A 14860-nucleotide genomic window follows, 5' to 3' on the forward strand; every position below is an offset into this window, starting at 1 on the left:
AAACCCATCATTTTAAAACACTGACTTCAATGAAAGAAAACAAAACAAAACCTCCTGTCTGTGGGGAAAAATTAATAGCTTCTTAGACCTGGACTTGCAATAGGAGCAGGATTTTGCTTGCTTGAACAGTGGCTGTTCATAGTTGTTAGTGAACAAGGCATGTTTAGCCAGTTTAATTTTGAAAGGCCTACTCTGTCCTTTGTAGGAGGGTGGGGTTGGTTTGTAGCTACATTTTGGGAAACACTCTGTACGTGCACTGTTGCTGCTTTGTTTCAGGGCAAGTGTTGGCACTGACGATACTTGTGGGACTGAGTCTAGCTTTGGACTTAAGCCCCAGTCTGCATGTACATACACACTGCGTGTTTGCCTGTCTGCTTCTTTCCTCCTTGTTTAATCGGTCAGGCAAAAGGGGAGGATAAAGAGAGGGTCATGGGATGGTGGAGATAAGTGGTGTGCAGTCACTTCTGCTAAGTGGTTTAGGGTTTTTGGAGGGAGAGTTAATAAAAGGCTAATACTGACACTGGATGCTGCTGGGAGGAGAGAACTGTTCTGGTCACTCTGTTTTTCAATATGTAAACATACTCAGTATGTAGTACATATTTGCTCAGTATCTGTGGGTTGGCAGTGTATAAAGGGGCTTTATTAAGTCCTTAACAAAATATTCTCGGGGGGGGGGGAGTGTACACCAGGGCAGTGGGTTCCCTGACAGCTTCAGACAGCCCTTTAGTCTCTTTATGTGGGGCAGTAGACCAGAAAACATCCCCGCCTTGGTTCTGTGTCACACTGACTCCACAAGCTCTTCTCTTTCGGTGTAGAGCCCTACAGAAGGCTGGATTGTGTTTTGTTTGCTGCGAAGCGTTATACATTTTCCTGTGACGACTGCGGCGGGGGCGGGGAGGGAGGGGGCTCGGCTGTATGTGCAGTCTCTTTTCAGTTTCTTACTGTTTTTGAGTTTGCTATGCTGCTGTGCAATGGATCAAACAAGTACGTACCAGAGGTAAGCGGAGTACTTTGCTTTCCGCTGTAGAAGTGGATTTTCTTGGTTGGTTTTTTAAAAACCGCATGCTGTATGGCTCTTTTTGCTATATGCTGTATGGCTCTTTTTAGCAGCCCAAGGCCCCTTTGTTTCACAGAATTTAGCCACAGGACTGGGAAATTGTCTGTCTTTTTGTACCAGACTGGGGTGCTTTAAGTTATTTTTCATAGCTGGGAAAGCATCTATTTTTCCTTCCCTCCCTCATAGTCCCTCAGGACTAATCTCTCTCCACTGTCAGCCCAAGCAAACATGGGTGTCTGCAAGGAGGTAGACCCTACTGTGGCTGTTTTGCTGTTTGCAAACATTGCAGAAAGGGGAGCTGTACCACCCACCACCAGGCTTTTGTTCTGATGAAACGGGTGCAGGCTGGCTCCAGCAGGGACTGCCTGCTGCCAGGGGGAGGCTGTCTTGGTCTCAGCTCCCTCCACCTTTACCTTCCCTCTCTGTGGTCCAGACCAGGTTGCAGCTGCCTGCTTATTTTTAGAAGGGTTGCTCTTGTCTCTTCTTGATAACATTTGGTTCCTCCTGTCTGTGTCTGAAAAGTTAGTTTTCTGAAGGCTTCTGTTTTATTGTTTCTTCATATTGTACAAAGAGCAGGGGAATGCTTCGCTTAATAAAAGCGGATAACTGACTTTTGCTTTGTGGTATGGGTGGGTGGTGATGTGCTGATACAGTTATGTTAAGGTTGATCATAAAATGCCTAACATCCTGAAGATTGACTCTGTTCTGTTATATTTTCTAGGAATCTTACCTTAAGTTTAGCAAGGCTGTGGTTAGTTAAATGTACAGGCTTGTACTAAGTACATAATAGTAACTAAGAACCAGCATATAACCATATGTAGCTGTGTAATATAGTTAGGCTGGTACTCAAAGGTTCTCTACAGAGCTCTTATGTTTTGAGTTGAGGAAGGCCAGAGACTGGGAAATATAACTATTCTATCTTACCTCTTGATTCGTTCTTTTATAGCAGATGCAAAACTACAGCTTCAAGTAAATTAACAATTTGTCAGTCTGACACTGATCTCGTGACACCATTAGTTTAGCGAAGACTAATAAGTAAGCTTCTTGTGTTCAGTTGGGCTTATTTCTCTAATAAGTATTCATGAAACTGCAGTCTTCATTGCCTTGGCTTAGCATATGGCAATATGGTTGCAATTAAACAAGAGTAGCCTTGAAAATTAAAGCTTGCAATACTAGGGAACATCTAGATATATAATAGAGAAATGGCACTGTAAATGTTATATCTCTCTGTCTACTGGCCAGTGTCTAGCAGTCCCTATATCTACTGCATGCATCTCTTATTCTATTGCAGTGGACATGCTTTAAGTGTTTGTTTATACATCCAGGTACAAAGTTAGGACAGCCCACTGTTTCAGATTGGCTGCTGCTTGACTACCAACGGTGTGCCTCCGTTCAAATGATGTCATTATGCTGCCAGGCAGAACTGACATTATATGAATTGTAAGATCGCATGAAAACAACACTTGGTACATCGAATAACATTAGTGGCTCATTCAGTGTACAGTAACTAGGTGATTGCTGGGGGAACAATAAGAGGGCAGTAGATAAAAATTGTTTTAACTATTTTCTAATCATCGTTCTATGGTTTTGTGACTAGTTTTCCCTCTACAATTCTAAATACATAAAAGACTAAGCGTTATAGTCTATATATCCCAAAAATCGATTATGTTTTAAAAGTGCATTGAATTGATATAATTGGCAGCTTGTTTTGCCGCTGATATCAGAAGGAAAGGGGAGGAGAGACTCTTAATATTGTCAGTGTCCAAATACATTGTTTGTTACTGCCCCCACTAACAATGTAATTATTGTTAATATTGCAGTGGCCTTTGGCTGTTAACAATAATGGTAAACAACTTAGTGTATATTTTACTGTGTATTTTTAAAAGGTTGTATTTGCTGGAGTTATGGTTGCAACACTGTAATTTCTGGATTTCCAGTCAAGAAATAATAATTGAAGTATTTCTAGAGGATAGCCATTTAAGCAAAGGACTATGTAGTCTAAAAAGTAGACTAAAGTTTGGTAGTAATCTCAACAGTGGCGTAACAGAGCAAAACTTGGCTCTTCTATGGGAAGACTGTAACACACTAAGAGTCATTTAGGTCAATAAAATAAGTGTTGTAACCAGGAGTCTACAAACTCTGCCTTGGCTAGACAGCCATTATTTGTGATTCCCAATGATGTTTTCCTTCCACTGAATACCTCATGCATAGTGGAGTATTGGGAGGGGGAAGCTTCCTTTCTTGGCTGGATTTGCAGAAGCTTTTGGCTTCTGTAAAAGCCCCACGAACAATGAAACAGTGCCTAGCTCCTCCCCTAAGTTCTCTGTAAATGTCTGTGGCCACTGGGAAGGAAGAAGTAGCAAGAAGAGGTTCTTGCCACTCCAGTGCTTTGCCTTCTCTGAAACACCATACAAGATGAATCAGGTCCTTATCTGCCCTCCAGTCTTCTGCACCTTCAGTTAGGTTACTTTTTTCTTTCTAGGAAAGCAGGATCTTCATGCCATGTGTTTTCTGCAGTATATTGAACACTTGGGGAGGGCTGGACACCAGAGAGTGTGGGTGGTTCACAATTGTGAGGGGATTTGTGAGAAATCTGACTTCATCTTAAAACCAGGCCATCATTTTGAAGTTTATAAAGCTAATCATCTAAAGCAACATGGATAAAAACCAGTACTTTTAAATGTAATTCTTGAGTTTTTTTACATGAAGTATGGTAAATATCTGAGTTTAAATAAAGCACTTTGAAATGTGTATAGTCTTTAAACCTGAATGAATGACTCTCTGTCAGCAAGAGCTAACGCTGCTGTTCTTCATAAAAGATAAAAGAGGAGGAGAGAGAATATGTCCTCTAAGACAATCAAAATGAGATAGAGTATTGTGTAAATTATAAATTTTCAAACATGGTGAACTAAAGAATGGTCATGTACTTTTCATGTCATGGGGGAGCACTGTTCTGCCCAGTAACTCTTGCTTCTGGCCAGGTCTGGGCACTTAACTTTGCAAGTAAATAATTTTGTGTAGTGTCCATATTTAGTGTCAGTATAGAAAGAGCCGTACAAAATTTGAATTATATGAATTCAGTGAAATTGTGACTTTAAATTGGTGTCTTGTTCTTATTCAAATCATGCTTTACAACTGATTTAAATCAGTTTATTCTTTTTAAAAAGTAATGGCTTTCAAACTTTAGACTTTGAATGAGCTTTCTTCATATACCTTTGTTATAGAGGATTCTGGAACATGTTCTAGAGTTTGCATTGTGTTCATGTGGAGTATGACCCAAACCTTTTGGACATCCCAGTGGCCCTGCATGCACTTAAACTGTAGAACTTCTCAAACTCTCCGTTAAAACTATGTTTCATTGCAAAAGTTGGTGATTGCACGTTGGAGCACCTTTCTTATGAGTAAAGGCTAGAGAATCTGGAACTTTTCAATTTAGAGGGGGAAAGGTTAAGGGGAGACATGATAGAGGTATATAAAATTATGCAAGGGATGGAGAAAGTGGATAGAAGGATTTTTCTCCCAACTTGGGCCACCCATTGAAATTGTGGCACAGGTTCAGGGCAGACAAAAGGAGGTACTTTACTCAAGGAGTAATTAAACTGTAGAATTCTCTACCAGTGTCACAAGCATAGATTGTTTTAGAGCTGTTAAGACAGATTCATGGAGGAGAGGTCCATCAGTGGCGACTAGCCAGGAGACTCAGTGTTTAGAGGTGGTAAACCTCTGAATACTGACAGCAGCAGGGGAGGGCCTCAGCCTATTTGCCTTTTTTGTTTGGCCCTCTGGGACAACTGGTAGGCCATTGTGTGGAACAGTATGTTGGACTAGATGGAACAGCAGTGTGATCCAGCAGGCTGTATTTATGTTCTTATAAGAAAAGTAATGGAGGGTCTGTATTTTACAGATGTTTGCCTGCTGTTTGCAGACTGCTGTTGCTTGCCAGTGTGGAAGTGTGCTTTAAGAAAGGCACTTTTGTGTTGGTAGAATAAACATCCAGGGCTGAAAATGATGTGTGAGCATTGGGAGCAAATGGTAATTTGAGTGGCATCATGATGGTTGCAATTGAAGGCATACTTGCTTGAGAGTAATCCTGTTCATCCCAGTGGGACTTGTTTCTGAGTGAACTTATACAGGGTTAGGCTGTAAACTACTATATTTGATCTGAGTTTAATCATGCTGGATGGCTGTCTCAGATCCATTTAATTGCAACCAAATGCCTATTCTGTTGGGATGGAGAAATGTTAATCAATTTGAGACTGCCTGTACGAGTTCTGTGCCTCAATTGTGCCAGCTCCAAAAAATAGTTTGCAATGAACTTCTGTGTGTACAATGTGTCCCAGGTGTTTTTGTTGAGAACTAAAATATGCTTGTTATTGTACAAACACCACTCATAAATTTTAAATCTGAAACTAGTACAGAGGAATGAACTGCAGCTGTTAAGGTACTACTTTTATTCTACTATAGTGTAGTATTCACTCACCTGCTGACATGATTAGGTAAGGCCATAGGAAATTAATTTGACAGTTGTTTTTAAGCACTCTGAGACTAGCTGGCTTACTAGTATTAGTGCAGGGTTACAGTCTTGGCACTGGTTATGTTTTAATAAGATCCATAACTTTAATGAGGTTGAAGAGCTTCAGCTGCAGTGCCCAAATATTAGATTATTTTCCCTTCCTTTCTCCTGTTTCTTTAAGTTACTGAGCAGTTCCCACAATTGGATAATTAACCAGGTAGTACATTTGGGCTGAATGTTGCAGATTCTGTTTTTAAGAAGAGATTGGATTTATATCCCACCCTTCACTTGGAGTCTCTGAGCAGCTTACAATCAGTTTCCCTTCCTCTCCCCACAACAGATGCCCTGTGAGGTAGGTGGGGCTGAGAGAGCTCTGAGAGAACAGCTCTGAGAGAACTGCGCTTGAGAGAACTGCGCTTGAGAAAACAGCTCTGAGAACTGTGACTGACCCAAGGTCACCCAGCTGGCTACATGTGGAGGAGTGGGGAATCAAACCTGGTTCTCCCAGATTAGAGTCCACTGCTCTTAACCACTACAGCAAACTGGCTCTCTTAACTTCTTTTAGGCCTATTTAAAACCTTAAATATGTATGTTCACTTCAGTAAAAAACCAATAGAGTTACTATTTTGTAGGACAAAATTGGATCGGGATTGTGTATCCTTAACCAGAATTTCACTTAATCTCTCAAATGAGTAAGTGTAACAAAGTTCATAGAGCAGGTTGTAGAGACTCCTGTTCCTTTTGCTGCTTTTGTATAGCAGTACAGTTATAAGGCCTTGATTATTCTGGCCACTGGGGACAGTTTTGCATTTCCTTGGCTTTTGGCATTTAACAGTGCCTTCTTAAGCAAAGTTACACCCTTCTGAATCCATTGAAGACTTTAAAAAGGATGTCACTGTAAATCTTTTTAACCCTTCTGTGCTTTGTGTGTGCATTGGGGGGGGGTTTGCAATAAATAATAGATAAATGCCCTAAAGAAGTTAAAGGAGGGAAAATCTTAAATGTTTAGAGAGTACAGACTGTAAAAAGGCACAGGCACCAAGGGAAAATCTTTTTACCATGTTTATGAATTAGCAGAAATAGTAGGAAATGGCAGCTTTTATTCCTTTCCCAAAAACAAGATGGATGGACTGGATACATATCTGCTGATGTCCTTCATGTCTGGGGTGAGGGATTCTTAAATTATTGCACAACATTTCATGTAGCCAGTTGTGGCTTCTTTCAAGCAGAGAGGCAAAAAAATAAAGAGAAACGTGTGACTGCTGTGTAGCCTGCTTCTTCACTTTTGAACACCCAATGGGCATCAAGAGTCTAGTAGAGATATAACATTTAGCCGTAGTTGGCAAGGTTTATGGCCTTAGCCTTGGTGAAGATCCAGAACTTAGAGTGAAATCACAGTGTTATTTGTTCAGTTAGGCCTTGCCCTGGAGGTTGTGTTGGGAGACACCAATAAGACTTGAATGGCTAGAGAAGCAGGTAATGCATAACCATTATTCTCAAGCTTGTTTCCTGCAGTGTTTCACATCCAGACTTGGAGCTGATCTTTAACTATGGTTTGCAGGGTGAATTGATTCAAATCAAGGCTATTGATAACAAGAAAACAACTCAAGTTTTGACATTCCTATTTTCTGAATAAGAATGCTTGCTAATTGACTGCTATTACAATAAAAAATTGGTTAGTAATATTCCATCCAGAGTCTCTGGTCAAAAAGCTTCATGCTGCTTGTACTACATATCAGATTTACACAGAAAAACAACTGTGAAGTTAAGGGATTTTTGCATTGCTGTATGGTTGCATCTGAGAACATGAAGCCAGGTCATTTACTTGAAGATGAGTGTTACAATTCAGTACAGAATCAGGTGTCCTGGGTTGTTGGCCAAGGGTTTTCTCAAAACAAGGGTGATAATTACTGGAAAAAACAGTGTGTGTTCATTAAATGGAACATACACATGCTGTTTAACATTCATGCAATTCAGAGTTTGCCACAGTAATAAATTTATTTATTCTTGACCTATTTTATCATTCATAATGTTAGTCTGAGAAATCATACTTTTCTCCATGATGTTTTTCTTCTATTCTGAAAAGGAAGCTTTAAGACTTTCTGTCTAACGTGCAATTGAATTGACTTGAGTCAAATATGTAATTCAACATGTTTATGTTCCATTCAGTTTTAACTTCAAACCGTTTTATTTCATTTTATTCTTAATGAGGATCCAAAGGGGCTTACAGCATTCCCCCCTTTTCCATTTTATCATTGCAACAACCCTGTGAGGCAGGTTAGGCTGAGAGAGTATGTGGCCGGCCCAAGGTCACCCAGCAAGCTTCTGTGGCAGAGTGGGGATTTGAATCTGAATCAGTGTTTCCTCTAAGCTGAGTTAGTGTGAGCTAGCTCACAGTTTTTTAGCCTCCGGCTCACACATTTTTGTCTCCGCTCAGGAAGGAGGGCTCCAGAGCAAACTGATTTATGCAGCAGCCAAATCACTTGCTCACAACTTTGATGCTGGCAGCTCACAAAGTAGAATTTTTGCTCACAAGACTCCGCAGCTTAGAGGGAACATTGATGGATCTCCCAGATCCTAGTCCAGCCTTAACCTCTACATAATGCTGGAGTGACAGGGTAACTGATTTGTTTAAAAACTTATGGTTTAAAAAAATTTCTGATTTTTGTTCACCCTGCTGATTTTAGATTTTGAGATGTAACATTTCATGCAGTATATTAGCAAACCATGGTTAAATAGTATGCTTAGAGCCATTCTGGCCCATAATTGCCAGTTTTTCTAACTATAATTGTACTATAAATGTCCTCTTCTAATTTGAAAGTTTCCTATCAAACTTTTTAAAAAGGGCATACACCCTTCTTTGCTTATGCAAACCTATAATTTGGATGAGATGACAAGGTAATCTTCTTACTGAACCAGTGTGTTAAGCATTTTTGTAAGCTGCCTCGGGCTATTTGGGGAAAGGCAGGGGTAGAAATGTTCTAAATTAATTTAAATAAATGAATATTAAGATAAAGGAATTAAACCAGAGCATACCTTAACCAGTTTGTGCAGCTCTCCCTTTTAAGAACTTAAGTATAAAATATACCTCACCATTATCAGCTATATGTTTGGTTGTCTTTTGTTCTGTGTTTTTATAGCTGAAGACATGCTTTGAGAAGCAGTTTTCTGAAAACCATATTATCCTAAATTAATAAGAGAATATATTGATCTACTAAATTTTGCTCCAAATAGCCATGCTATTTCAATATAGGACTTCAATGCTTTGTCATAATGTGCATTTCTTCCTTTTAGAGATTTCTATAATTCAGAAATGTGCACTTAAATCATGTTCCATGAGCACATTTCCACCAATTGTTCTTCACTTAATGTTTCCAATTATTCCTTTTCCCAGTCTGCAATAATCTAAACTACATTGTGGAAAATGGGCTTCATGTTGTTTCATTCTTCTGCAGTTATCATGTGTGAACCTTTGCATTTCCTGTCCTTACGAGACTAGACTTAAGGTGCAGTTATAGTTTTGCCATTTGGGAGTTGTAATCCTTTTGACCCATAGCCAACAATGATGACATAGTTCTGAACTTTTTTCTGACTTGGCAACTTAAGACAAAGAAATCAAGATTCTCTAAATTGTTTCATCATACTTCCAGTTATACAGCAGTACTCTAAGTATTGCCAGATCTGGCACAGGAGTAACATGCTTTGCTGATGCTGCCTGTACCATTATCCTTGTAACAGTCTAATTTTTTTTGGCTTACTAGATGAAAAGGCCCAGTTTCTCAGTGGTTTTCCAAAATTGGTGGAAAAACTATTTGACACCATAACAATCAGGTCCCCATGGATGCAAACAGCATATAGGATCCATTAATAAAACAGAAAGGTTGTGATGTAATCCAATTGCAGTAGCATCATGTTCAACCTGAAGTCCAGTGGTACTTTAAAGTTTAACATTTATTTAAATATGAGCACAGCCAATAAATACAGAATTGAGTGTGATTTTTTTTACGTTCTGCCGAAGGGAGGTGGCCAAGACAAAACAAATACACAAACACACACACACATCAAACCAAATAATATGCTTGTATAAATTAACCCTGGGCCTGAAACTGAGGTCAGGTGCCAGTTGCAGGAGAAGAGTTCCATAAATATGGAGCTGCTGTAGAAAAGGCAGTCTTTGCATGGCTACCCACCTTGCTTGCAATAGTGAGGGCATACAAAAAAAGAGTCTCAGCAGATTATCTGATTTCTCAAGGCCTTTTAAGAACCCTGGTACCAGACTGCTGGTGCTTTACAGGGAATCAGAATTGTGGCTAGGAGTGAATAGGCCGCCAGTGTAACTCTTTAGTGCTGAGGTGATAGGTAACTAATATATGTCTGTAGTACAGCTGTTGCATTCCATTGCAGTTGAACCTTTCTAGAGGTGTAAAAGCCCTGTGAAGATAACTTTTTCAGTTATTTTGATGGGGAAAGCTAAGAAATATTTTTATTTAGCTACTTAATGCCAACTTTTCTCCCCACTGGGGAACCAAAGTGGCTCACAGCATTCTTCTCGCCTCTTCCATTTTATCCTCGCAACAGCCACTCCATGAGGTAGGCTTGGCTGAGGAACTGCAACTGGCCAAAGGTCATCCAGTGAAAGTGGGGATTCTAACCTAGGCTTTTGGAATGTGAAATGCTTTTTAAGGTAATGTTTTTGTCACTCAGAATAGTATGAAAGATTTTTTTTAATGTAAGACAGGTCTATAGCATTACATAGTGACTGGCAGCGAAATGCTGTGAATTGTATTTAGACTGTCCAGGGTTGGCTGCGAAGGTGAGAACAGCACCAGTTTTGTGGCTGTCCTTGAGCAGGCTTAACAACAACCTCTCCCCTTCCCCTTCCAGGCACTCTGATAGCATGCCTGCTGGCCTGGATGATGATGGGAAGGGGAGACAGTTCCACACCTTGCCAGTGAGCCTTTCTTGAGGCTCTGAGAGTTCACCTGGACTATTCCAGCAGGCTTGCTCTCCACTCCAACAATGGAGGCATTGGGGAAGTCCAGGAAATCTCCCCCTCCCACACACCTTCTTAGGTCCAGCATCACTGCAGAGGAAGGCATGGAGCACTCATCTTCTCTGCCAAATGAGCTGGCCAGCAGGATGGGATCTCCTCACCACTGCAATGCTGTTGATCAGCTCCTGCAGTGGGGAGGATTGATGCTTTGTCTGCCCATCTTACCCACCACAGTGGCTGCTCCAGTTCCGCTAACAGCGCTGGTGGCTCCATGCCTCCTTTGGCAGTGCTGATGACTGGTTAGTTATGGAAGTAGAGAGCCTAGGTGCTTCCTGTGGCCCCTGATGTGCTAAGCAGTAGCTTGGGGTAGATGAGCACCCTGACTCCTTAATATGGTCGGCCAGCAGCAATTCAGCGTGGGGTCACATGATGGTCAGTAAATTTGTTACAGCCTTCAGACATCAGTTCAAACATTCACAACCTCTCCTCAATTGAAATGGAGAAGTGAAGCTGAATGTCATCAACATACTGATGACAGTTTCCTCCATCCAAACCTCTGGATAGCCTCTCCCAGTGGTCTCATGTAGATGTCAAACAGTATGGGAGTAGTATGGAACATAAGTGTGTGATGCCTAATGGCAGCTAACCAGTTCAGAAGGATCCATGACTGATGGTATTGAAAGCCACCAAGAAGTTCAGAATATTCCACAGACACACTCCTCATCTCTTTCCCTTGCTCCCAGTAAAGGTCATCAGTCAGAGTGACCAAGGCAATTTCAGTCGCAGAAACTGGATTGAAATGGATCTTGATAATCTGATTTATTCAAGAAAGCCTGCTGCTGTATCACAGCAACCATGTAACCGAGCACCTGGTGGATACATGGAATTTTATACACAGCTGCCTTGCAAATAAAATACATCACGGTGATCTTTAATATTGTCCAAGCGTGTTTATCAGGGCCTGATGAAACTGTTCATGCACAACTCAGAACAGCTCAGCTGGACATTTTTTCACAGATGCAATGATAACAAAGAAGAGTTGTCCTTCTGCTGCCAAAGCTTTTCTTTGGTTCTGTTCAAAATGAATTTTCTGCCACTTGTTTCTTGTTTGTCTAACTGCATTACATAGCGCTCACCTCCTAAGGAGATGAATGGACTGCTCCCAGATGTTCTGTGCGGTAGTCTCTGAATTCTAGAGAATGAGGGGGGGTGTTTCCAACTGAAGAATTAGTCTTGTCTTTAAGTAAACTCCCCAATGGATTCTGTTAAAATCTATCAGTCTCTGTGTCTTAATTGGCTCCCCAATTTTACAGAGGTTGTAAGTGTCTGAAAATAAAAAACTCATAAGATTATGGCCAACCCAAGACAGTGGCATATTATTTCCCCTGCTACTGAACTGTATAACCTGCAATACGGACTATAAACAGTATGACGTCCACTTTATGTGGAAATCCAGTGATCTGGGATTACCAATACAATTTTGAGCTGTACCACTTACGGTGGATCTTCCCAGCATGTGATCTGATGCCATTTCTGGTAGTTTAGGCAGAGAGAGGGAGGTGGTTACACCAGCAGGATCACAATTCTGTTTGTATTTCTGACACCATTTATATAGTTTCCATAGCAGAGTTTTGCATGATAAAGCACCTGTAGAGGGCAATTCTAGCCCAATATACCACAGCTACTTCCCACCCCCAACTACTGATGCTACATTGACAAACTTGGCAGACATTGCTAGGATAGATCAAGCTAATGTCCTGCAGCTTCCCCCATACCACATCATCCACCAGGCCTTGGTGACTAAAAAACAAAAAGATTGACAGCATAACTTGTAGCATGCATGGACAATATAATAATAATAATCATCATCATCATATGGCATTGTGTGTAGAATAGCCAGGAGATCCTAAGATTGTCTTAGCAGCCAAAAGATCTAGCTCTTTCAGTGTTATGCATCACTAGGTGGCAAACTAGACTTGTTTTTAAGGCAAGAGACATTTCAGAGGTGGTTTGCTATTGCTCGCCTTTGCGTTGCAACCCTGGTATTCCTTGGAGGTTGCCCTTCCAAATACTAGCAAAGGCTGACCCTGCTTAGCTTCCAAGATCTGATGGGATCAGGCCAGCCTGGGCTATCCAGGTCAGGGCATGGGACGTATGATGATTTGGGACAACTGTCTAGGCTTAAGCTGTTTCAGCTTTCATCCAGGATCCAGTTTTGAATGGTGGATGTTTCCTCATGAACTCACTGGGTGCTCAGCAACAGCTCTTCAGACTTGGTGGCTCACCGACATGGCTATTGGGAACTTGTCTAGCAAGAAATCGCCACATGAGTTGGCAGTATACCCATCCAAAGGAGGATACTTAGTCATATGCTTCCTCTGCCTCATATCAGGAAGTAACTTTTCATCTTGAGCAGCACAGCTTATATTATGGAAAGCTGTCAAGACTAAAATTTGCATTCTTACTATGCACATTTCAGTATTTTATTAGACTTTTTGTAGTCTTATCATCGGCAGTATTTAGTGTATCATAATTTATATGGGTTGGTGATGCTTGACTATATTAGTTGCTCGGTCCTTTATGGGAAAATTGAGGGACACAAAAGAGACGATAACAGAAATTAGTTGATGCTGTAAAATTAAAGTTGCGCATTGTCAGGCACAAGTACCTCATGTCAGACTTGCCAATAAGTATGAAAACTGCACAGGCCTGGAAGGGACCTTGCCTGGATATAATGCATTACAGGGAAGTTTGAATGAGTGGTCTGTAAGGCTGCCCAGAATAATTGCTCTTTGCAAATAAGATTGCTCCAGAATAGTTCTTTCATGCTGTCTAAGTAGAAAAAAATGGTGCTTTCTGAACCTTTTCCCTCCACCCCACTCCATAGGAGGGATAGCAGAGCTGCCTCCAGTCACTGGTAGATGAAAGACAGCCTCCGTTGCTATATTTGGGGGTGAAGGCAAGCCTCCCTCTCATCACTTTCTGGTGCAGTCTTTCTGCCTTTACAAGTTTATTGGTGATGATGCTTGAAAATGCACTAATTTAAGAGCCCTTGGACAGTGAATAGTAAGCATCTCAGCCTTTCCCTATGTACCTTTTATCTAGAGTTCAGGGTGCTTCACACTTTTCAGTCCTCTGACACTGGCATGATCTTGGTATGGGAGAAAAACATGCATGGCTGTGGAGTCAGAGTATTGGCCTGTCTGCCTTGTTTATACCTTTGTTCCTGCTATATAGCAGCCATGTGGCATGGCTCCTTTGAAACGAAGGCCCCCTGGAGCCTTTAAGTGACAAAGGAACTTTCCTTTGCCCAACCATTTCCATATCCGCCTCTGTTGGAATTGGGAGAAAGGAAGTAGCTGACCATTGAAAGATGCTCCTGGGTTTCCTTCATATTCACAAAGACGTATCTTATGTAGACTACCAGAATGTGGGAGAGACCATAGTCATCCCACATGCTGACTCTGTGTGTGTGAGTAGAAAATGAACTGCACTTGGTTTCTGCTCAGCCATCATATGATCTTCCTATCCTCTGGACCAATAGGCTGCTTCTCTATGCTGACATATGTTACAGGCAGTGTTCCTTCTAAGCTTAGATCCCTTCCAGTCCGGCTTCCGCCCGGGTCACGGGACCAAGACGGCTTTGGTCGCCCTGACTGACGATCTCCGGAGACATCTGGATCGGGGTGGTGTGGCAGCACTGGTGTTGTTAGATCTGTCGGCGGCGTTTGACACTGTCGACCACCAGCTGCTGACCCATCGCCTCGCCGACGTGGGGATTCGGGGGCTTGCCCTTCAATGGTTTGCCTCTTTCCTCCAAGGTTGGGGACAAAGGGTGGCTTTCCGGGATCAGCGCTCCCGTAGGTACTTCATTGAATGTGGAGTGCCACAGGGGGCTGTGCTGTCCCCGATGCTATTTAACATCTATATGCGCCCCCTTGCCCAGATTATCCGGAGTTATGGGCTGGGGTGTCATCAATATGCGGATGACACCCAGCTCTATCTGATGCTGGGTGGCCAGTCGGACTCGAATCCCGATGACCTGTATCGGGCACTTGAAGCTGTGGCTGGTTGGCTCCGACTGAGTCGACTGAAACTAAACCCGGCGAAGACGGAGGTCCTGGGCCTGAGTCGGACCGGGTCAGGGGTGGGGTTCCCTCTCCCGACCTTTGATGGGGTGCCTTTGGTGCCTGCATCTGGGGTTTGGAGTTTGGGAGTTCACCTGGACTCTGCCTTAACGATGGAGACCCAGGTGGCAGCCACTGTCAAGTCCGCCTTTTTCCATCTTCGGCGGGCT

General features: G+C 42.0%; 1 protein-coding gene across 1 annotated transcript in view; it reads left to right on the forward strand.

The window, feature by feature from the left end:
- The first annotated feature begins 933 nt into the window (after positions 1-933).
- Positions 934-14860, forward strand: part of YPEL1 (yippee like 1) — a 38717-nt gene continuing 24790 nt past the window's right edge. The window contains exon 1 of the mRNA XM_015416906.1: positions 934-997. The gene's annotated coding sequence lies outside the window, so the exon portion shown is untranslated. The remainder of the gene's footprint in view (positions 998-14860) is intronic.

This window comes from Gekko japonicus, unplaced genomic scaffold, assembly GCF_001447785.1.
Source record: "Gekko japonicus isolate JY-2015 unplaced genomic scaffold, Gekko_japonicus_V1.1 scaffold316, whole genome shotgun sequence".
Taxonomy (NCBI): domain Eukaryota; kingdom Metazoa; phylum Chordata; class Lepidosauria; order Squamata; family Gekkonidae; genus Gekko; species Gekko japonicus.